The sequence below is a fragment of the Pelobates fuscus genome, chromosome 5 (genome assembly GCF_036172605.1).
Source record: "Pelobates fuscus isolate aPelFus1 chromosome 5, aPelFus1.pri, whole genome shotgun sequence".
Classification (NCBI taxonomy): domain Eukaryota; kingdom Metazoa; phylum Chordata; class Amphibia; order Anura; family Pelobatidae; genus Pelobates; species Pelobates fuscus.
The window spans coordinates 300,565,420-300,589,649 of NC_086321.1; positions in this window are offsets into that span (position 1 = coordinate 300,565,420).

Below are 24,230 nucleotides of genomic sequence, written 5' to 3' on the forward strand. Positions count from 1 at the left end.
AACATATTATCTTTAGAAAATACATCTCTGTGTTTGTATCTGCTTGTATCCTATGCGCCACGGTGAAAATTCCCAAGTTAGCCTAATGTTACCTATTACAACTTCTTCCTATTCCTCAGAAGCCAAGGACTCCGCAGTGGAACTGCCACCGGTGCACTTAGGGCAACCCGATGGGTATTCCTGAACAGGGCCCCGGCCAGGTAATTTAACAGAACAAACAGACCTTGTTCACATCAGCAGCCTGGGAGAAAGTGAAAGCCGGTCACTTCCTCCACGCTATGGTGAGAGTGTTGTGCGAGAAGCAGCCTATCACCCGTAAACCAATGGAGCAGCAAAGCATTCCAATTGTTTTTTTGTCTTGTTTTTTGACAATCTTTATTTGAAAGATTTTTACATAATACAATTGTAACTAGAAAAGCTAAAATTTCTGGGGAAATTGTGTGAAGTCTTCTTGCCTCCATCAGTAGTCTACAACTGGAGTGGGCGGAGTAACTGTTATTATTTATTTATATAGCACATTTAATTGCAACGTTGTTGCCCAAAGTGCTTCACAGTTACATTAAAACATACAGTTATAAAAACATTAGCAGGTGCAAAAGGCCCTGTCTATGACATCACTTGCTGCTGCAGCCTGGCACAGGTCAGAGTATTTTTGCGGTTGCCAGAGTATTTTTGCGTATTTTAAAAACTATAAATCCTACAGTGAAGAGCTTTATATTGTGAGAATCACAAGACCCAGACCTACATTTTGATGCATAGTATGTCTCTGAGATATTAACAATGAAGGCACAGTCGCAGTTTAGAAATTGCCCTTCAAATGTGAACTTTGCAGAGTGGAGTTTCAATGAATGTCAATGGACTGCGTGAGTTGCAAACAAATGGTCATATTGTGAAAACGATCAGGACTATGGCTTAGCTGTGGACATTTTTAGTGGCAGCAGGGATAGCTGAACGTTTTGATATAAGATTTGTGTAGGTGGGCCTGAAAATGAGGGAGTGATGGCAGTTTAGAAATCATGTCCTGATTTTTCAGCTTTTGCCAGCTCCCACTCTAGCTTTGCCATTCATTCCTATGGGACAAATTTTGCCACAAGAACGACGATATTCCGAGAACCATTCGCCGAAACGTTCCACAAAGTAATAGCAATCCGATCGGGAACAATCTGCACGTTTTGGTAAATTTTTGTCTATGTAGTTTAAAAACTGTGGGAGGAGTTAGGGTGGCAAATTTGGCTATAATAATAATAATAACTAGAAAAGCTACAATTTCTGGGGAAATTGTGTGAAGTGTTCTTGCCTCCATCAGTAGTCTACAACTAGAGTGGGCGGAGTAACTGTTAGTATTTATTTATATAGCACATTTAATTGCAATGTTGTTGCCCAAAGTGCTTCACAGTTACATTAAAACATACAGTTATAAAAAATTAGCAGGTGTAAAAGGCTTTGTCTATGACATCACTTGCTGCTGCAGCCTTGCACAGGTCAGAGTATTTTGGCGGTTGCCATCTTCAAACGGTCGTATTTTAAAAACTATAAATCCTACAGTGAAGAGCTTTATATTGTGAGAATCACAAGACCCAGACCTACAATTTGATGTATAGTATGTCTCTGAGATATTAACAATGAAGGCACAGTCGCAGTTTAGAAATTGCCCTTCAAATGTGAGCTTTGCAGAGTGGAGTTTCAATGAATTTCAATGGAAGGCGTGAGTTGCAAACAAATGGTCATATTGTGAAAACTATCAGGACTATGGCTTAGCCGTGGACATTTCTAGTGGCAGCAGGGATAGCTGAACGTTTTGATATAAGATTTGTGTAGGTGGGCCTGAAAATGAGGGAGTGGTGGCAGTTTAGAAATCATGTCCTGATTTTTCAGCTTTTGCCAGCTCCCACTCTAGCTTTGCCATTCATTCCTATGGGACAAATTTCGCCACAAGAACGACGATATTCCGTGAACCATTCGGCGAAACGTTCCACAAAGTAATAGCAATCCGATCGGGAACAATCTGCACGTTTTGGTATATTTTTGTCTATGTAGTGTAAAAACTGTGGGAGGAGTTAGGGTGGCAAATTTGGCTATAATAAGAATAAGAATAAGAACTAGAAAAGCTACAATTTCTGGGGAAATTGTGAAGTGTTCTTGCCTCCACCAGTAGTCTACAACTGGAGTGGGCGGAGTAACTGTTATTATTTATTTATATAGCACATTTAATTGCAACGTTGTTGCCCAAAGTGCTTCACAGTTACATTAAAACATACAGTTATAGAAACCATTAGCAGGTGCATGTCTATGACATCACTTGCTGCTGCAGCCTTGCACAGGTCAGAGTATTTTTGCGGTTGCCATCTTCAAACGGTCGTATTTTAAAAACTATAAATCCTACAGTGAAGAGCTTTATATTGTGAGAATCACAAGACCCAGACCTACATGTCGATGTATAGTATGTCTCTGAGATATTAACAATGAAGGCACAGTCGCAGTTTAGAAATTGCCCTTCAAATGTGAGCTTTGCAGAGTGGAGTTTCAATGAATGTCAATGGACTGCGTGAGTTGCAAACAAATGGTCATATTGTGAAAACTATAAGGAATACGACTTAGCTGTGGACATTTTTAGTGGCAGCAGGGATAGCTGAACGTTTTGATATAAGATTTGTGTAGGTGGGCCTGAAAATGAGGGAGTGGTGGCAGTTTAGAAATCATGTCCTGATTTTTCAGCTTTTGCCAGCTCCCACTCTAGCTTTGCCATTCATTCCTATGGGACAAATTTTGCCACAAGAACGACGATATTCCGTGAACCATTCGGCGAAATGTTCTACAAAGTAATAGCAATCCGATCGGGAACAATCTGCACGTTTTGGTAAATTTTCGGCTATGTAGTGTAAAAACTGTGGGAGGAGTTAGGGTGGCAAATTTGGCTATAATAAGAATAATAATAATAACTAGAAAAGCTACAATTTCTGGGGAAATTGTGTGAAGTGTTCTTGCCTCCACCAGTAGTCTACAACTGGAGTGGGCGGAGTAACTGTTATCATTTATATAGCACATTTAATTGCAACGTTGTTGCACAGTTACATTAAAACATACATTTATAAAAACATTAGCAGGTGTACACAAGGCTTTGTCTATGACATCACTTGCTGCTGCAGCCTAGCACAGGTCAGAGTATTTTGGCGGTTGCCATCTTCAAACGGTCGTATTTTAAAAACTATAAATCCTACAGCGAAGAGCTTTATATTGTGAGAATCACAAGACCCAGACCTACATTTTGATGCATAGTATGTCTCTGCAATATTAACAATGAAGGCACAGTCGCAGTTTAGAAATTGCCCTTCAAATGTGAGCTTTGCAGAGTGGAGTTTCAATGAATGTCAATGGAAGGCGTGAGTTGCAAACAAATGGTCATATTGTGAAAACTATCAGGACTATGGCTTAGCCGTGGACATTTCTAGTGGCAGCAGGGATAGCTGAACGTTTTGATATAAGATTTGTGTAGGTGGGCCTGAAAATGAGGGAGTGGTGGCAGTTTAGAAATCATGTCCTGATTTTTCAGCTTTTGCCAGCTCCCACTCTAGCTTTGCCATTCATTCCTATGGGACAAATTTCGCCACAAGAACGACGATATTCCGTGAACCATTCGGCGAAACGTTCCACAAAGTAATAGCAATCCGATCGGGAACAATCTGCATGTTTTGGTATATTTTTGTCTATGTAGTGTAAAAACTGTGGGAGGAGTTAGGGTGGCAAATTTGGCTATAATAATAATAATAACTAGAAAAGCTACAATTTCTGGGGAAATTGTGAAGTGTTCTTGCCTCCACCAATAGTATACAACTGGAGTGGGCGGAGTAACTGTTATTATTTATTTATATAGCACATTTAATTGCAACGTTCTTGCACAGTTACATTAAAACATACAGTTATAAAAACATTAGCAGGTGCAAATGGCCCTGTCTATGACATCACTTGCTGCTGCAGCCTTGCACAGGTCAGAGTATTTTTGCGGTTGCCATCTTCAAACGGTCGTATTTTAAAAACTATAAATCCTACAGTGAAGAGCTTTATATTGTGAGAATCACAAGACCCAGACCTACATTTTGATGTATAGTATGTCTCTGAGATATTAACAAGGAAGGCACAGTCGCAGTTTAGAAATTGCCCTTCAAATGTGAGCTTTGCAGAGTGGCGTTTCAATGAATGTCAATGGACTGCGTGAGTTGCAAACAAATGGTCATATTGCGAAAACAATCAGGACTATGGCTTAGCCGTGGACATTTTTAGTGGCAGCAGGGATAGCTGAACGTTTTGATATAAGATTTGTGTAGGTGGGCCTGAAAATGAGGGAGTGGTGGCAGTTTAGAAATCATGTCCTGATTTTTCAGCTTTTGCCAGCTCCCACTCTAGCTTTGCCATTCATTCCTATGGGACAAATTTCGCCACAAGAACGACGATATTCCGAGAACCATTCAGCGAAATGTTCCACAAAGTAATAGCAACGCGATCGGGATCAATCTGCACGTTTTGGTAATTTTTTGTCTATGTAGTGTAAAAACCGTGGGAGGAGTTAGGGTGGCAAATTTGGCTATAATAAGAATAATAATAATAATAATATATATGTGAGATAACATTAAGTGGTCTTGCTATGCAAGAACACTTAATAACTCGAAAAGCTACAATTTCTGGGGAAATTGTGTGAAGTGTTCTTGCCTCCACCAGTAGTCTACAACTGGAGTGGGCGGATTAACTGTTATCATTTATATAGCACATTTAATTGCAACGTTGTTGCCCAAAGTGCTTCACAGTTACATTAAAACATACAGTTATAAAAACATTAGCAGGTGCAAAAGGCCCTGTCTATGACATCACTTGCTGCTGCAGCCTTGCACAGGTCAGAGTTTTTTGGCGGTTGCCATCTTCAAACGGTCGTATTTTAAAAACTATAAACCCTACAGTGAAGAGCTTTATATTGTGAGAATCACAAGACCCAGACCTACATTTTGATGTATAGAATGTCTCTGAGATATTAACAAGGAAGGCACAGTCGCAGTTTAGAAATTGCCCTTCAAATGTGAGCTTTGCAGAGTGGCGTTTCAATGAATGTCAATGGACTGCGTGAGTTGCAAACAAATGGTCATATTGCGAAAACAATCAGGACTATGGCTTAGCCGTGGACATTTTTAGTGGCAGCAAGGAATAGCTGAACGTTTTGATATAAGATTTGTGTAGGTGGGCTTGAAAATGAGGGAGTAGTGGCAGTTTAGAAATCATGTCCTGATTTTTCAGCTTTTGCCAGCTCCCACTCTAGCTTTGCCATTCATTCCTATGGGACAAATTTCGCCACAAGAATGACGATATTCCGAGAACCATTCAGCGAAACGTTCCACAAAGTAATAGCAACGCGATCGGGAACAATCTGCACGTTTTGGTATATTTTTGTCTATGTAGTGTAAAAACTGTGGGAGGAGTTAGGGTGGCAAATTTGGCTATAATAAGAATAATAATAACTAGAAAAGCTACAATTTCTGGGGAAATTGTGTGAAGTGTTCTTGCCTCCATCAGTAGTCTACAACTAGAGTGGGCGGAGTAACTGTTAGTATTTATTTATATAGCACATTTAATTGCAATGTTGTTGCCCAAAGTGCTTCACAGTTACATTAAAACATACAGTTATAAAAAATTAGCAGGTGTAAAAGGCTTTGTCTATGACATCACTTGCTGCTGCAGCCTTGCACAGGTCAGAGTATTTTGGCGGTTGCCATCTTCAAACGGTCGTATTTTAAAAACTATAAATCCTACAGTGAAGAGCTTTATATTGTGAGAATCACAAGACCCAGACCTACATTTTGATGTATAGTATGTCTCTGAGATATTAACAATGAAGGCACAGTCGCAGTTTAGAAATTGCCCTTCAAATGTGAGCTTTGCAGAGTGGAGTTTCAATGAATGTCAATGGACTGCGTGAGTTGCAAACAAATGGTCATATTGTGAAAACTATAAGGAATACGACTTAGCTGTGGACATTTTTAGTGGCAGCAGGGATAGCTGAACGTTTTGATATAAGATTTGTGTAGGTGGGCCTGAAAATGAGGGAGTGGTGGCAGTTTAGAAATCATGTCCTGATTTTTCAGCTTTTGCCAGCTCCCACTCTAGCTTTGCCATTCATTCCTATGGGACAAATTTTGCCACAAGAACGACGATATTCCGTGAACCATTCGGCGAAATGTTCTACAAAGTAATAGCAATCCGATCGGGAACAATCTGCACGTTTTGGTATACTTTTGTCTATGTAGTGTAAAAACTGTGGGAGGAGTTAGGGTGGCAAATTTGGCTATAATAATAATAATACTAACTAGAAAAGGTACAATTTGTGGGGAAATTGTGTGAAGTGTTCTTGCCTCCACCAGTAGTCTACAACTGGAGTGGGCGGAGTAACTGTTATCATTTATATAGCACATTTAATTGCAATGTTGTTGCACAGTTACATTAAACCATACATTTATAAAACCATTAGCAGGTGTGAAAAAGGCTTTGTCTATGACATCACTTGCTGCTGCAGCCTTGCACAGGTCAGAATATTTTGGCGGTTGCCATCTTCAAACGGTCGTATTTTAAAAACTATAAATCCTACAGCGAAGAGCTTTATATTGTGAGAATCACAACACCCATACCTACATTTTGATGCATAGTATGTCTCTGCAATATTAACAATGAAGGCACAGTCGCAGTTTAGAAATTGCCCTTCAAATGTGAGCTTTGCAGAGTGGAGTTTCAATGAATGTCAATGGAAGGCATGAGTTGCAAACAAATGGTCATATTGCGAAAACTATCAGGACTATGGCTTAGCTGTGGAAATTTTTAGTGGCAGCAGGGATAGCTGAACGTTTTGATATAAGATTTGTGTAGGTGGGCCTGAAAATGAGGGAGTGGTGGCAGTTTAGAAATCATGTCCTGATTTTTCAGCTTTTGCCAGCTCCCACTCTAGCTTTGCCATTCATTCCTATGGGACAAATTTCGCCACAAGAACGACGATATTACGAGAACCATTTGGCGAAACGTTCCACAAAGTAATAGCAATCCGATCGGGAACAATCTGCACGTTTTGGTAAATTTTTGTCTATGTAGTGTAAAAACTGTGGGAGGAGTTAGGGTGGCAAATTTGGCTATAATAAGAATAAGAATAATAATAATAACTAGAAAAGCTACAATTTCTGGGGAAATTGTGTGAAGTGTTCTTGCCTCCATCAGTAGTCTACAACTAGAGTGGGCGGAGTAACTGTTAGTATTTATTTATATAGCACATTTAATTGCAATGTTGTTGCCCAAAGTGCTTCACAGTTACATTAAAACATACAGTTATAAAAAAATTAGCAGGTGTAAAAGGCTTTGTCTATGACATCACTTGCTGCTGCAGCCTTGCACAGGTCAGAGTATTTTGGCGGTTGCCATCTTCAAACGGTCGTATTTTAAAAACTATAATTCCTACAGTGAAGAGCTTTATATTGTGAGAATCACAAGACCCAGACCTACATTTTGATGTATAGTATGTCTCTGAGATATTAACAATGAAGGCACAGTCGCAGTTTAGAAATTGCCCTTCAAATGTGAGCTTTGCAGAGTGGAGTTTCAATGAATGTCAATGGAAGGCGTGAGTTGCAAACAAATGGTCATATTGTGAAAACTATAAGGACTATGGCTTAGCCGTGGACATTTCTAGTGGCAGCAGGGATAGCTGAACGTTTTGATATAAGATTTGTGTAGGTGGGCCTGAAAATGAGGGAGTGGTGGCAGTTTAGAAATCATGTCCTGATTTTTCAGCTTTTGCCAGCTCCCACTCTAGCTTTGCCATTCATTCCTATAGGACAAATTTCGCCACAAGAACGACGATATTCCGTGAACCATTCGGCGAAACGTTCCACAAAGTAATAGCAATCCGATCGGGAACAATCTGCACGTTTTGGTAAATTTTCGGCTATGTAGTGTAAAAACTGTGGGAGGAGTTAGGGTGGCAAATTTGGCTATAATAAGAATAATAATAATAATAATAACTAGAAAAGCTACAATTCTGGGGAAATTGTGAAGTGTTCTTGCCTCCACCAGTAGTCTACAACTGGAGTGGGCGGAGTAACTGTTATTATTTATTTATATAGCACATTTAATTGCAATGTTGTTGCCCAAAGTGCTTCACAGTTACATTAAAACATACATTTATAAAAACATTAGCAGGCCCTGTCTATGACATCACTTGCTGCTGCAGCCTTGCACAGGCCAGAGTTTTTTCGCGGTTGCCATCTTCAAACGGTTGTATTTTAAAAACTATCAATTCTACAGCGAAGAGCTTTATAGTGTGAGAATCACAAGTCCCAGACCTACATTTGGATGCATAGTATGTCTCTGAGATATTAATAATGAAGGCACAGTCGCAGTTTAGAAATTGCCCTTCAAATGTGATCTTTGCAGAGTGGAGTTTCAATGAATGTCAATGGACGGCGTGAGTTTCGAACAAATGGTCATATCTTGAAAACTATAATGACTATGGCTTAGCTGTGGACATTTTTAGTGGCAGCAGGGATAGCTGAACGTTTTGATATAAGATTTGTGTAGGTGGGCCTGAAAATGAGGGAGTGGTGGCAGTTTAGAAATCATGTCCTGATTTTTCAGCTTTTGCCAGCTCCCACTCTAGCTTTGCCATTCATTCCTATGGGACAAATTTCACCACAAGAACAACGATATTCCGTGAACCATTCGGCGAAACGTTCCACAAAGTAATAGCAACACGATCGGGAACAATCTGCACGTTTTGGTAAATTTTGGTCTATGTAGTGTAAAAACTGTGGGAGGAGTTAGGGTGGTAAATTTGGCTATAATAAGAATAATAATAACTAGAAAAGCTACAATTTCTGGGGAAATTGTGTGAAGTGTTCTTGCCTCCACCAGTAGTCTACAACTGGAGTGGGCGGAGTAACTGTTAGTATTTATTTATATAGCACATTTAATTGCAATGTTGTTGCCCAAAGTGCTTCACAGTTACATTAAAACATACAGTTATAAAAAATTAGCAGGTGTAAAAGGCTTTGTCTATGACATCACTTGCTGCTGCAGCCTTGCACAGGTCAGAGTATTTTGGCGGTTGCCATATTCAAACGGTCGTATTTTAAAAACTATAAATCCTACAGTGAAGAGCTTTATATTGTGAGAATCACAAGACCCAGACCTACATTTTGATGTATAGTATGTCTCTGAGATATTAACAATGAAGGCACAGTCGCAGTTTAGAAATTGCCCTTCAAATGTGAGCTTTCCAGAGTGGAGTTTCAATGAATGTCAATGGAAGGCGTGAGTTGCAAACAAATGGTCATATTGTGAAAACTATCAGGACTATGGCTTAGCCGTGGACATTTCTAGTGGCAGCAGGGATAGCTGAACGTTTTGATATAAGATTTGTGTAGGTGGGCCTGAAAATGAGGGAGTGGTGGCAGTTTAGAAATCATGTCCTGATTTTTCAGCTTTTGCCAGCTCCCACTCTAGCTTTGCCATTCATTCCTATGGGACAAATTTCGCCACAAGAACGACGATATTCCGTGAACCATTCGGCGAAACGTTCCACAAAGTAATAGCAATCCGATCGTGAACAATCTGAACGTTTTGGTATATTTTTGTCTATGTAGTGTAAAAACTGTGGGAGGAGTTAGGGTGGCAAATTTGGCTATAATAAGAATAATAAGAATAATAATAATAATATATATGTGAGATAACATTAAGTGGTCTTGCTATGCAAGAACACTTAATAACTAGAAAAGCTACAATTTCTGGGGAAATTGTGAAGTGTTCTTGCCTCCACCAGTAGTATACAACTGGAGTGGGCGGAGTAACTGTTATTTATTTATATAGCACATTTAATTGCAACGTTGTTGCACAGTTACATTAAAACATACAGTTATAAAAACATTAGCAGGTGCAAATGGCCCTGTCTATGACATCACTTGCTGCTGCAGCCTTGCACAGGTCAGAGTATTTTTGCGGTTGCCATCTTCAAACGGTCGTATTTTAAAAACTATAAATCCTACAGTGAAGAGCTTTATATTGTGAGAATCACAAGACCCAGACCTACATTTTGATGTATAGTATGTCTCTGAGATTTTAACAAGGAAGGCACAGTCGCAGTTTAGAAATTGCCCTTCAAATGTGAGCTTTGCAGAGTGGCGTTTCAATGAATGTCAATGGACTGCGTGAGTTGCAAACAAATGGTCATATTGCGAAAACAATCAGGACTATGGCTTAGCCGTGGACATTTTTAGTGGCAGCAAGGAATAGCTGAACGTTTTGATATAAGATTTGTGTAGGTGGGCTTGAAAATGAGGGAGTAGTGGCAGTTTAGAAATCATGTCCTGATTTTTCAGCTTTTGCCAGCTCCCACTCTAGCTTTGCCATTCATTCCTATGGGACAAATTTCGCCACAAGAATGACGATATTCCGAGAACCATTCAGCGAAACGTTCCACAAAGTAATAGCAACGCGATCGGGAACAATCTGCACGTTTTGGTATATTTTTGTCTATGTAGTGTAAAAACTGTGGGAGGAGTTAGGGTGGCAAATTTGGCTATAATAAGAATAATAATAATAATATATATGTGAGATAACATTAAGTGGTCTTGCTATGCAAGAACACTTAATAATAATATATATGTGAGATAACATTAAGTGGTCTTGCTATGCAAGAACACTTAATAATATATATGTGAGATAACATTAAGTGGTCTTGCTATGCAAGAACACTTAATAATAATAATAATAATATATATGTGAGATAACATTAAGTGGTCTTGCTATGCAAGAACACTTAATAACTAGTAAAGCTACAATTTCTGGGGAAATTGTGTGAAGTGTTCTTGCCTCCACCAGTAGTCTAGAACTGGAGTGGGCGGAGTAACTGTTATTATTTATTTATATAGCACATTTAATTGCAACGTTGTTGCCCAAAGTGCTTCACAGTTACATTAAAACATACAGTTATAAAAACCATTAGCAGGTGCAAAAGGCCCTGTCTATGACATCACTTGCTGCAGCAGCCTTGCACAGGTCAGAGTATTTTGGCGGTTGCCATCTTCAAACGGTCGTATTTTAAAAACTATAAATCCTACAGCGAAGAGCTTTATATTGTGAGAATCACAAGACCCATACCTACATTTTGATGCATAGTATGTCTCTGCAATATTAACAATGAAGGCACAGTCGCAGTTTAGAAATTGCCCTTCAAACGTGAGCTTTGCAGAGTGGAGTTTCAATGAATGTCAATGGACGGCATGAGTTGCAAACAAATGGTCATATTGCGAAAACTATCAGGACTATGGCTTAGCTGTGGAAATTTTTAGTGGCAGCAGGGATATCTGAACGTTTTGATATAAGATTTGTGTAGGTGGGCCTGAAAATGAGGGAGTGGTGGCAGTTTAGAAATCATGTCCTGATTTTTCAGCTTTTGCCAGCTCCCACTCTAGCTTTGCCATTCATTCCTATGGGACAAATTTCGCCACAAGAACGACGATATTCCGAGAACCATTTGGCGAAACGTTCCACAAAGTAATAGCAATCCGATCGGGAACAATCTGCACGTTTTGGTAAATTTTTGTCTATGTAGTGTAAAAACTGTGGGAGGAGTTAGGGTGGCAAATTTGGCTATAATAAGAATAAGAATAATAATAATAAGTAGAAAAGGTTTAATTTCTGGGGAAATTGTGAAGTGTTCTTGCCTCCACCAGTAGTCTACAACTGGAGTGGGCGGAGTAACTGTTATTATTTATTTATATAGCACATTTAATAGCAACATTTTTGCCCAAAGTGCTTCACAGTTACATTAAAACATACAGTTATAGAAACCATTAGCAGGTGCATGTCTATGACATCACTTGCTGCTGCAGCCTTGCACAGGTCAGAGTATTTTTGCGGTTGCCATCTTCAAACGGTCGTATTTTAAAAACTATAAATCCTACAGTGAAGAGCTTTATATTGTGAGAATCACAAGACCCAGACCTACATTTTGATGTATAGTATGTCTCTGAGATATTAACAATGAAGGCATAGGCGTGCGCACGGGGTTTGCCGGGTGTGCCTGGGCACACCCTAATCCCGCGGCACGCCTATGTATATTGAGACCGGCAGGGGAGATCTCAGGATCTCCCCTGTCGGCTCATGCAGAGCCGGCGCTATCCGAGCGCCGGCTCTGCTCTCAGCCTCCCTCCTCACTGACCCACATGCAGGGAGGGAGGCAGGAGAGGACCCGGCGGAGCTATTGCCGGCAGCTCTGCCGGGTTCCTCTCGCGAGATATGAGCGTTGCCGCGGCAACGCTCAAATCTCGCGAGAGTGAACTCTAGCCCCAGAGGGGCTAGAGTTCACTCTCCACTGGACCACCAGGGATGGAATCAGCAGCAACAAGGATCCCCCCTCCCTACAAAATGTAAGAAGGGAGGGGGGATAGCAAGTAATGTACCCCCACCTCCACCCCCACAATCACCCACACACATACAGCACACACACATACAGCACCCACAGACATACACAGCACCCACACACATACAACACCCACAGACATACACAGCACCCACAGACATACAGCACCCACAGACATACAGCACCCACAGACATACACAGCACACACAGACATACAGCACCCACAGACATACAGCACCCACAGACATACAGCACCCACAGACATACACAGCACCCACAGACATACAGCACCCACAGACATACAGCACCCACAGACATACAGCACCCACAGACATACACAGCACCCACACACATACAGCACCCACAGACATACACAGCACCCACACACATACAGCACCCACAGACATACACAGCACCCACAGACATACACAGCACCCACAGACATACAGCACCCACAGACATACAGCACCCACAGACATACAGCACCCACACACATACACAGCACCCACAGACATACACAGCACCCACAGACATACAGCACCCACAGACATACAGCACCCACAGACATACAGCACCCACACACATACAGCACCCACAGACATACACAGCACCCACACACTAACAGCACCCTCACACACACAGCACACTAACAGTACCCTCACAAACACAAACAGGACCCTAACAAACACACACACAGCACACTACCAGTACCCTCACACACAGTACATTAACAGCACCCTCACAAGCGCGCACACACAAACACCCTCACCCACATAGCACACTACCAGCACCGTCACACACACATCACACTAACAGCACACACACACACACACACAGCAGTGTGTGTATGTGTGTATGTATGTGTATGTGTGTATATATATATATATATATATATATATATATATACATATATATATGCGGCGTGTGCTTGTGCTTTGGGGTGCACACCCTAATGCAATAGGCTGCGCACGCCTATGAATGAAGGCACAGTCGCAGTTTAGAAATTGCCCTTCAAATGTGAGCTTTGCAGAGTGGAGTTTCAATGAATGTCAATGGACTGCGTGAGTTGCAAACAAATGGTCATATTGTGAAAACTATAAGGAATACGACTTAGCTGTGGACATTTTTAGTGGCAGCAGGGATAGCTGAACGTTTTGATATAAGATTTGTGTAGGTGGGCCTGAAAATGAGGGAGTGGTGGCAGTTTAGAAATCATGTCCTGATTTTTCAGCTTTTGCCAGCTCCCACTCTAGCTTTGCCATTCATTCCTATGGGACAAATTTTGCCACAAGAACGACGATATTCCGTGAACCATTCGGCAAAATGTTCTACAAAGTAATAGCAATCCGATCGGGAACAATCTGCACGTTTTGGTATACTTTTGTCTATGTAGTGTAAAAACTGTGGGAGGAGTTAGGGTGGCAAATTTGGCTATAATAATAATAATACTAACTAGAAAAGGTACAATTTGTGGGGAAATTGTGTGAAGTGTTCTTGCCTCCACCAGTAGTCTACAACTGGAGTGGGCGGAGTAACTGTTATCATTTATATAGCACATTTAATTGCAATGTTGTTGCACAGTTACATTAAACCATACATTTATAAAACCATTAGCAGGTGTGAAAAAGGCTTTGTCTATGACATCACTTGCTGCTGCAGCCTTGCACAGGTCAGAGTATTTTGGCGGTTGCCATCTTCAAACGGTCGTATTTTAAAAACTATAAATCCTACAGCGAAGAGCTTTATATTGTGAGAATCACAACACCCATACCTACATTTTGATGCATAGTATGTCTCTGCAATATTAACAATGAAGGCACAGTCGCAGTTTAGAAATTGCCCTTCAAATGTGAGCTTTGCAGAGTGGAGTTTCAATGAATGTCAATGGAAGGCATGAGTTGCAAACAAATGGTCATATTGCGAAAACTATCAGGACTATGGCTTAGCTGTTGAAATTTTTAGTGGCAGCAGGGATAGCTGAACGTTTTGATATAAGATTTGTGTAGGTGGGCCTGAAAATGAGGGAGTGGTGGCAGTTTAGAAATCATGTCCTGATTTTTCAGCTTTTGCCAGCTCCCACTCTAGCTTTGCCATTCATTCCTATGGGACAAATTTCGCCACAAGAACGACGATATTACGAGAACCATTTGGCGAAACGTTCCACAAAGTAATAGCAATCCGATCGGGAACAATCTGCACGTTTTGGTAAATTTTTGTCTATGTAGTGTAAAAACTGTGGGAGGAGTTAGGGTGGCAAATTTGGCTATAATAAGAATAAGAATAACTAGAAAAGCTACAATTTCTGGGGAAATTGTGTGAAGTGTTCTTGCCTCCATCAGTAGTCTACAACTAGAGTGGGCGGAGTAACTGTTAGTATTTATTTATATAGCACATTTAATTGCAATGTTGTTGCCCAAAGTGCTTCACAGTTACATTAAAACATACAGTTATAAAAAATTAGCAGGTGTAAAAGGCTTTGTCTATGACATCACTTGCTGCTGCAGCCTTGCACAGGTCAGAGTATTTTGGCGGTTGCCATCTTCAAACGGTCGTATTTTAAAAACTATAAATCCTACAGTGAAGAGCTTTATATTGTGAGAATCACAAGACCCAGACCTACATTTTGATGTATAGTATGTCTCTGAGATATTAACAATGAAGGCACAGTCGCAGTTTAGAAATTGCCCTTCAAATGTGAGCTTTGCAGAGTGGAGTTTCAATGAATGTCAATGGAAGGCGTGAGTTGCAAACAAATGGTCATATTGTGAAAACTATCAGGACTATGGCTTAGCCGTGGACATTTCTAGTGGCAGCAGGGATAGCTGAACGTTTTGATATAAGATTTGTGTAGGTGGGCCTGAAAATGAGGGAGTGGTGGCAGTTTAGAAATCATGTCCTGATTTTTCAGCTTTTGACAGCTCCCACTCTAGCTTTGCCATTCATTCCTATGGGACAAATTTCGCCAGAAGAACGACGATATTCCGTGAACCATTCGGCGAAACGTTCCACAAAGTAATAGCAATCCGATCAGGAACAATCTGCACGTTTTGGTATATTTTTGTCTATGTAGTGTAAAAACTGTGGGAGGAGTTAGGGTGGCAAATTTGGCTATAATAAGAATAATAAGAATAACTAGAAAAGCTACAATTTCTGGGGAAATTGTGAAGTGTTCTTGCCTCCACCAGTAGTATACAACTGGAGTGGGCGGAGTAACTGTTATTATTTATTTATATAGCACATTTAATTGCAACGTTGTTGCACAGTTACATTAAAACATACAGTTATAAAAACATTAGCAGGTGCAAAAGGCCCTGTCTATGACATCACTTGCTGCTGCAGCCTTGCACAGGTCAGAGTATTTTTGCGGTTCCCATCTTCAAACGGTCGTATTTTAAAAACTATAAATCCTACAGTGAAGAGCTTTATATTGTGAGAATCACAAGAACCAGACCTACATTTTGATGTATAGTATGTCTCTGAGATATTAACAATAAAGGCACAGTCGCAGTTTAGAAATTGCCCTTCAAATGTGAGCTTTGCAGAGTGGCGTTTCAATGAATGTCAATGGACTGCATGAGTTGCAAACAAATGGTCATATTGCGAAAACAATCAGGACTATGGCTTAGCCGTGGACATTTTTAGTGGCAGCAGGGATAGCTGAACGTTTTGATATAAGATTTGTGTAGGTGGGCTTGAAAATGAGGGAGTAGTGGCAGTTTAGAAATCATGTCCTGATTTTTCAGCTTTTGCCAGCTCCCACTCTAGCTTTGCCATTCATTCCTATGGGACAAATTTTGCCACAAGAACGACGATATTCCGTGAACCATTCGGCGAAATGTTCTACAAAGTAATAGCAATCCGATCGGGAACAATCTGCACGTTTTGGTAAATTTTCGGCTATGTAGTGTAAAAACTGTGGGAGGAGTTAGGGTGGCAAATTTGGCTATAATAAGAATAAGAATAATAATAATAACTAGAAAAGCTACAATTTCTGGGGAAATTGTGTGAAGTGTTCTTGCCTCCATCAGTAGTCTACAACTAGAGTGGGCGGAGTAACTGTTAGTATTTATTTATATAGCACATTTAATTGCAATGTTGTTGCCCAAAGTGCTTCACAGTTACATTAAAACATACAGTTATAAAAAATTAGCAGGTGTAAAAGGCTTTGTCTATGACATCACTTGCTGCTGCAGCCTTGCACAGGTCAGAGTATTTTGGCGGTTGCCATCTTCAAACGGTCGTATTTTAAAAACTATAATTCCTACAGTGAAGAGCTTTATATTGTGAGAATCACAAGACCCAGACCTACATTTTGATGTATAGTATGTCTCTGAGATATTAACAATGAAGGCACAGTCGCAGTTTAGAAATTGCCCTTCAAATGTGAGCTTTGCAGAGTGGAGTTTCAATGAATGTCAATGGAAGGCGTGAGTTGCAAACAAATGGTCATATTGTGAAAACTATCAGGACTATGGCTTAGCCGTGGACATTTCTAGTGGCAGCAGGGATAGCTGAACGTTTTGATATAAGATTTGTGTAGGTGGGCCTGAAAATGAGGGAGTGGTGGCAGTTTAGAAATCATGTCCTGATTTTTCAGCTTTTGCCAGCTCCCACTCTAGCTTTGCCATTCATTCCTATGGGACAAATTTCGCCACAAGAACGACGATATTCCGTGAACCATTCGGCAAAACGTTCCACAAAGTAATAGCAATCCGATCGGGAACAATCTGCACGTTTTGGTATATTTTTGTCTATGTAGTGTAAAAACTGTGGGAGGAGTTAGGGTGGCAAATTTGGCTATAATAAGAATAATAATAATAACTAGAAAAGCTACAATTTCTGGGGAAATTGTGTGAAGTGTTTTTGCCTCCATCAGTAGTCTACAACTAGAGTGGGCGGAGTAACTGTTAGTATTTATTTATATAGCACATTTAATTGCAATGTTGTTGCCCAAAGTGCTTCACAGTTACATTAAAACATACAGTTATAAAAAAATTAGCAGGTGTAAAAGGCTTTGTCTATGACATCACTTGCTGCTGCAGCCTTGCACAGGTCAGAGTATTTTGGCGGTTGCCATCTTCAAACGGTCGTATTTTAAAAACTATAATTCCTACAGTGAAGAGCTTTATATTGTGAGAATCACAAGACCCAGACCTACATTTTGATGTATAGTATGTCTCTGAGATATTAACAATGAAGGCACAGTCGCAGTTTAGAAATTGCCCTTCAAATGTGAGCTTTGCAGAGTGGAGTTTCAATGAATGTCAATGGAAGGCGTGAGTTGCAAACAAATGGTCATATTGTGAAAACTATAAGGACTATGGCTTAGCCGTGGACATTTCTAGTGGCAGCAGGGATAGCTGAACGTTTTGATATAAGATTTGTGTAGGTGGGCCTGAAAATGAGGGAGTGGTGGCAGTTTAGAAATCATGTCCTGATTTTTCAGCTTTTGCCAGCTCCCACTCTAGCTTTGCCATTCATTCCTATGGGACAAATTTCGCCACAAGAACGACGATATTCCGTGAACCATTCGGCGAAACGTTCCACAAAGTAATAGCAATCCGATCGGGAACAATCTGCACGTTTTGGTATATTTTTGTCTATGTAGTGTAAAAACTGTGGGAGGAGTTAGGGTGGCAAATTTGGCTATAATAAGAATAATAAGAATAATAATAATAATATATATGTGAGATAACATTAAGTGGTCTTGCTATGCAAGAACACTTAATAATATATATGTGAGATAACATTAAGTGGTCTTGCTATGCAAGAACACTTAACTAGAAAAGCTACAATTTCTGGGGAAATTGTGTGAAGTGTTCTTGCCTCCACCAGTAGTCTACAACTGGAGTGGGCGGAGTAACTGTTATTATTTATTTATATAGCACATTTAATTGCAACGTTGTTGCCCAAAGTGCTTCACAGTTACATTAAAACATACAGTTATACAAACCATTAGCAGGTGCAAAATGCCCTGTCTATGACATCACTTGCTGCTGCAGCCTTGCACAGGTCAGAGTATTTTTGCGGTTGCCATCTTCAAACAGTCGTATTTTAAAAACTATAAATCCTACAGCGAAGAGCTTTATATTGTGAGAATCACAAGACCCAGACCTACATTTTGATGTATAGTATGTCTCTGAGATGTTAACAATGAAGGCACAGTCGCAGTTTAGAAATTGCCCTTCAAATGTGAGCTTTGCAGAGTGGAGTTTCAATGAATGTCAATGGACTGCGTGAGTTGCAAACAAATGGTCATATTGTGAAAACTATCAGAACTATGGCTTAGCTGTGGACATTTTTAGTGGCAGCAGGGATAGCTGAACGTTTTGATATAAGATTCGAGTAGGTGGGCCTAAAAATGAGGGAGTGGTGGCAGTTTAGAAATCATGTCCTGATTTTTCAGCTTTTGCCAGCTCCCACTCTAGCTTTGCCATTCATTCCTATGGGACAAATTTCGCCACAAGAACGACGATATTCCGAGAACCATTCGCCGAAACGTTCCACAAAGTAATAGCAATCCGATCGGGAACAATCTGCACGTTTTGGTATATTTTTGTCTATGTAGTGTAAAAACTGTGGGAGGAGTTAGGGTGGCAAATTTGGCTATAATAATAATAATAATAACTAGAAAAGCTACAATTTCTGGGGAAATTGTGTGAAGTGTTCTTGCCTCCATCAGTAGTCTACAACTAGAGTGGGCGGAGTAACTGTTAGTATTTATTTATATAGCACATTTAATTGCAATGTTGTTGCCCAAAGTGCTTCACAGTTACATTAAAACATACAGTTATAAAAAATTAGCAGGTGTAAAAGGCTTTGTCTATGACATCACTTGCTGCTGCAGCCTTGCACAGGTCAGAGTATTTTGGCGGTTGCCATCTTCAAACGGTCGTATTTTAAAAACTATAAATCCTACAGTGAAGAGCTTTATATTGTGAGAATCACAAGACCCAGACCTACATTTTGATGTATAGTATGTCTCTGAGATATTAACAATGAAGGCACAGTCGCAGTTTAGAAATTGCCCTTCAAATGTGAGCTTTGCAGAGTGGAGTTTCAATGAATGTCAATGGAAGGCGTGAGTTGCAAACAAATGGTCATATTGTGAAAACTATCAGGACTATGGCTTAGCCGTGGACATTTCTAGTGGCAGCAGGGATAGCTGAACGTTTTGATATAAGATTTGTGTAGGTGGGCCTGAAAATGAGGGAGTGGTGGCAGTTTAGAAATCATGTCCTGATTTTTCAGCTTTTGACAGCTCCCACTCTAGCTTTGCCATTCATTCCTATGGGACAAATTTCGCCAGAAGAACGACGATATTCCGTGAACCATTCGGCGAAACGTTCCACAAAGTAATAGCAATCCGATCAGGAACAATCTGCACGTTTTGGTATATTTTTGTCTATGTAGTGTAAAAACTGTGGGAGGAGTTAGGGTGGCAAATTTGGCTATAATAAGAATAATAAGAATAATAATAATAATATATATGTGAGATAACATTAAGTGGTCTTGCTATGCAAGAACACTTAACTAGAAAAGCTACAATTTCTGGGGAAATTGAGTGAAGTGTTCTTGCCTCCACCAGTAGTCTACGACTGGAGTGGGCAGAGTAACTGTTATTATTTATTTATATAGCACATTTAATTGCAACGTTGTTGCCCAAAGTGCTTCACGGTTACATTAAAACATACAGTTATAGAAACCATTAGCAGGTGCAAAAGGCCCTGTCTATGACATCACTTGCTGCTGCAGCCTGGCACAGGTCAGAGTATTTTTGCGGTTGCCATCTTCAAACGGTCGTATTTTAAAAACTATAAATCCTACAGTGAAGAGCTTTATATTGTGAGAATCACAAGACCCAGTCCTACATTTTGATGTATAGTATGTCTCTGAGATATTAACAATGAAGGCACAGTCGCAGTTTAGAAATTGCCCTTCAAATGTGAGCTTTGCAGAGTGGAGTTTCAATGAATGTCAATGGACTGCGTGAGTTGCAAACAAATGGTCATATTGTGAAAACTATAAGGAATACGACTTAGCTGTGGATATTTTTAGTGGCAGCAGGGATAGCTGAACGTTTTGATATAAGATTTGTGTAGGTGGGCCTGAAAATGAGGGAGTGGTGGCAGTTTAGAAATCATGTCCTGATTTTTCAGCTTTTGCCAGCTCCCACTCTAGCTTTGCCATTCATTCCTATGGGACAAATTTTGCCACAAGAACGACGATATTCTGTGAACCATTCGGCGAAATGTTCTACAAAGTAATAGCAATCCGATCGGGAACAATCTGCACGTTTTGGTAAATTTTCGGCTATGTAGTGTAAAAACTGTGGGAGGAGTTAGGGTGGCAAATTTGGCTATAATAAGAATAATAATAATAATAATAATAACTAGAAAAGCTAAAATTTCTGGGGAAATTGTGAAGTGTTCTTGCCTCCACCAGTAGTCTACAACTGGAGTGGGCGGAGTAACTGTTATTATTTATTTATATAGCACATTTAATTGCAACGTTGTTGCCCAAAGTGCTTCACAGTTACATTAAAACATACAGTTATAGAAACCATTAGCAGGTGCAAAAGGCCCTGTCTATGACATCACTTGCTGCTGCAGCCTTGCACAGGTCAGAGTATTTTTGCGGTTCCCATCTTCAAACGGTCGTATTTTAAAAACTATAAATCCTACAGTGAAGAGCTTTATATTGTGAGAATCACAAGAACCAGACCTACATTTTGATGTATAGTATGTCTCTGAGATATTAACAATGAAGGCACAGTCGCAGTTTAGAAATTGCCCTTCAAATGTAGCTTTGCAGAGTGGAGTTTCAATGAATGTCAATGGACTGCGTGAGTTGCAAACAAATGGTCGTATTGTGAAAACTATAAGGAATACGACTTAGCTGTGGATATTTTTAGTGGCAGCAGGGATAGCTGAACGTTTTGATATAAGATTTGTGTAGGTGGGCCTGAAAATGAGGGAGTGGTGGCAGTTTAGAAATCATGTCCTGATTTTTCAGCTTTTGCCAGCTCCCACTCTAGCTTTGCCATTCATTCCTATGGGACAAATTTTGCCACAAGAACGACGATATTCCGTGAACCATTCGGCGAAATGTTCTACAAAGTAATAGCAATCCGATCGGGAACAATCTGCACGTTTTGGTAAATTTTCGGCTATGTAGTGTAAAAACTGTGGGAGGAGTTAGGGTGGCAAATTTGGCTATAATAAGAATAATAATAATAACTAGAAAAGCTACAATTTCTGGGGAAATTGTGTGAAGTGTTCTTGCCTCCATCAGTAGTCTACAACTAGAGTGGGCGGAGTAACTGTTAGTATTTATTTATATAGCACATTTAATTGCAATGTTGTTGCCCAAAGTGCTTCACAGTTACATTAAAACATACAGTTATAAAAAATTAGCAGGTGTAAAAGGCTTTGTCTATGACATCACTTGCTGCTGCAGCCTTGCACAGGTCAGAGTATTTTGGCGGTTGCCATCTTCAAACGGTCGTATTTTAAAAACTATAATTCCTACAGTGAAGAGCTTTATATTGTGAGAATCACAAGACCCAGACCTACATTTTGATGTATAGTATGTCTCTGAGATATTAACAATGAAGGCACAGTCGCAGTTTAGAAATTGCCCTTCAAATGTGAGCTTTGCAGAGTGGAGTTTCAATGAATGTCAATGGAAGGCGTGAGTTGCAAACAAATGGTCATATTGTAAAAACTATCAGGACTATGGCTTAGCCGTGGACATTTCTAGTGGCAGCAGGGATAGCTGAACGTTTTGATATAAGATTTGTGTAGGTGGGCCTGAAAATGAGGGAGTGGTGGCAGTTTAGAAATCATGTCCTGATTTTTCAGCTTTTGCCAGCTCCCACTCTAGCTTTGCCATTCATTCCTATGGGACAAATTTCGCCACAAGAACGACGATATTCCGAGAACCATTCGCCGAAACGTTCCACAAAGTAATAGCAATCCGATCGGGAACAATCTGCACGTTTTGGTATATTTTTGTCTATGTAGTGTAAAAACTGTGGGAGGAGTTAGGGTGGCAAATTTGGCTATAATAATAATAATAATAACTAGAAAAGCTACAATTTCTGGGGAAATTGAGTGAAGTGTTCTTGCCTCCACCAGTAGTCTACGACTGGAGTGGGCAAAGTAACTGTTATTATTTATTTATATAGCACGTTTAATTGCAACGTTGTTGCCCAAAGTGCTTCACGGTTACATTAAAACATACAGTTATAGAAACCATTAGCAGGTGCAAAAGGCCCTGTCTATGACATCACTTGCTGCTGCAGCCTGGCACAGGTCAGAGTATTTTTGCGGTTGCCATCTTCAAACGGTCGTATTTTAAAAACTATAGATCCTACAGTGAAGAGCTTTATATTGTGAGAATCACAAGACCCAGACCTACATTTTGATGTATAGTATGTCTCTGAGATATTAACAATGAAGGCACAGTCGCAGTTTAGAAATTGCCCTTCAAATGTGAGCTTTGCAGAGTGGAGTTTCAATGAATGTCAATGGAAGGCGTGAGTTGCAAACAAATGGTCATATTGTAAAAACTATCAGGACTATGGCTTAGCCGTGGAAATTTCTAGTGGCAGCAGGGATAGCTGAACGTTTTGATATAAGATTTGTGTAGGTGGGCCTGAAAATGAGGGAGTGGTGGCAGTTTAGAAATCATGTCCTGATTTTTCAGCTTTTGCCAGCTCCCACTCTAGCTTTGCCATTCATTCCTATGGGACAAATTTCGCCACAAGAACGACGATATTCCGAGAACCATTCGCCGAAACGTTCCACAAAGTAATAGCAATCCGATCGGGAACAATCTGCACGTTTTGGTATATTTTTGTCTATGTAGTGTAAAAACTGTGGGAGGAGTTAGGGTGGCAAATTTGGCTATAATAATAATAATAATAACTAGAAAAGCTACAATTTCTGGGGAAATTGAGTGAAGTGTTCTTGCCTCCACCAGTAGTCTACGACTGGAGTGGGCAGAGTAACTGTTATTATTTATTTATATAGCACGTTTAATTGCAACGTTGTTGCCCAAAGTGCTTCACGGTTACATTAAAACATACAGTTATAGAAACCATTAGCAGGTGCAAAAGGCCCTGTCTATGACATCACTTGCTGCTGCAGCCTGGCACAGGTCAGAGTATTTTTGCGGTTGCCATCTTCAAACGGTCGTATTTTAAAAACTATAAATCCTACAGTGAAGAGCTTTATATTGTGAGAATCACAAGACCCAGACCTACATTTTGATGTATAGTATGTCTCTGAGATATTAACAATGAAGGCACAGTCGCAGTTTAGAAATTGCCCTTCAAATGTGAGCTTTGCAGAGTGGAGTTTCAATGAATGTCAATGGACTGCGTGAGTTGCAAACAAATGGTCATATTGTGAAAACTATAAGGAATACGACTTAGCTGTGGACATTTTTAGTGGCAGCAGGGATAGCTGAACGTTTTGATATAAGATTTGTGTAGGTGGGCCTGAAAATGAGGGAGTGGTGGCAGTTTAGAAATCATGTCCTGATTTTTCAGCTTTTGCCAGCTCCCACTCTAGCTTTGCCATTCATTCCTATGGGACAAATTTTGCCACAAGAACGACGATATTCCGTGAACCATTCGGCGAAATGTTCTACAAAGTAATAGCAATCCGATCGGGAACAATCTGCACGTTTTGGTAAATTTTCGGCTATGTAGTGTAAAAACTGTGGGAGGAGTTAGGGTGGCAAATTTGGCTATAATAAGAATAATAATAATAACTAGAAAAGG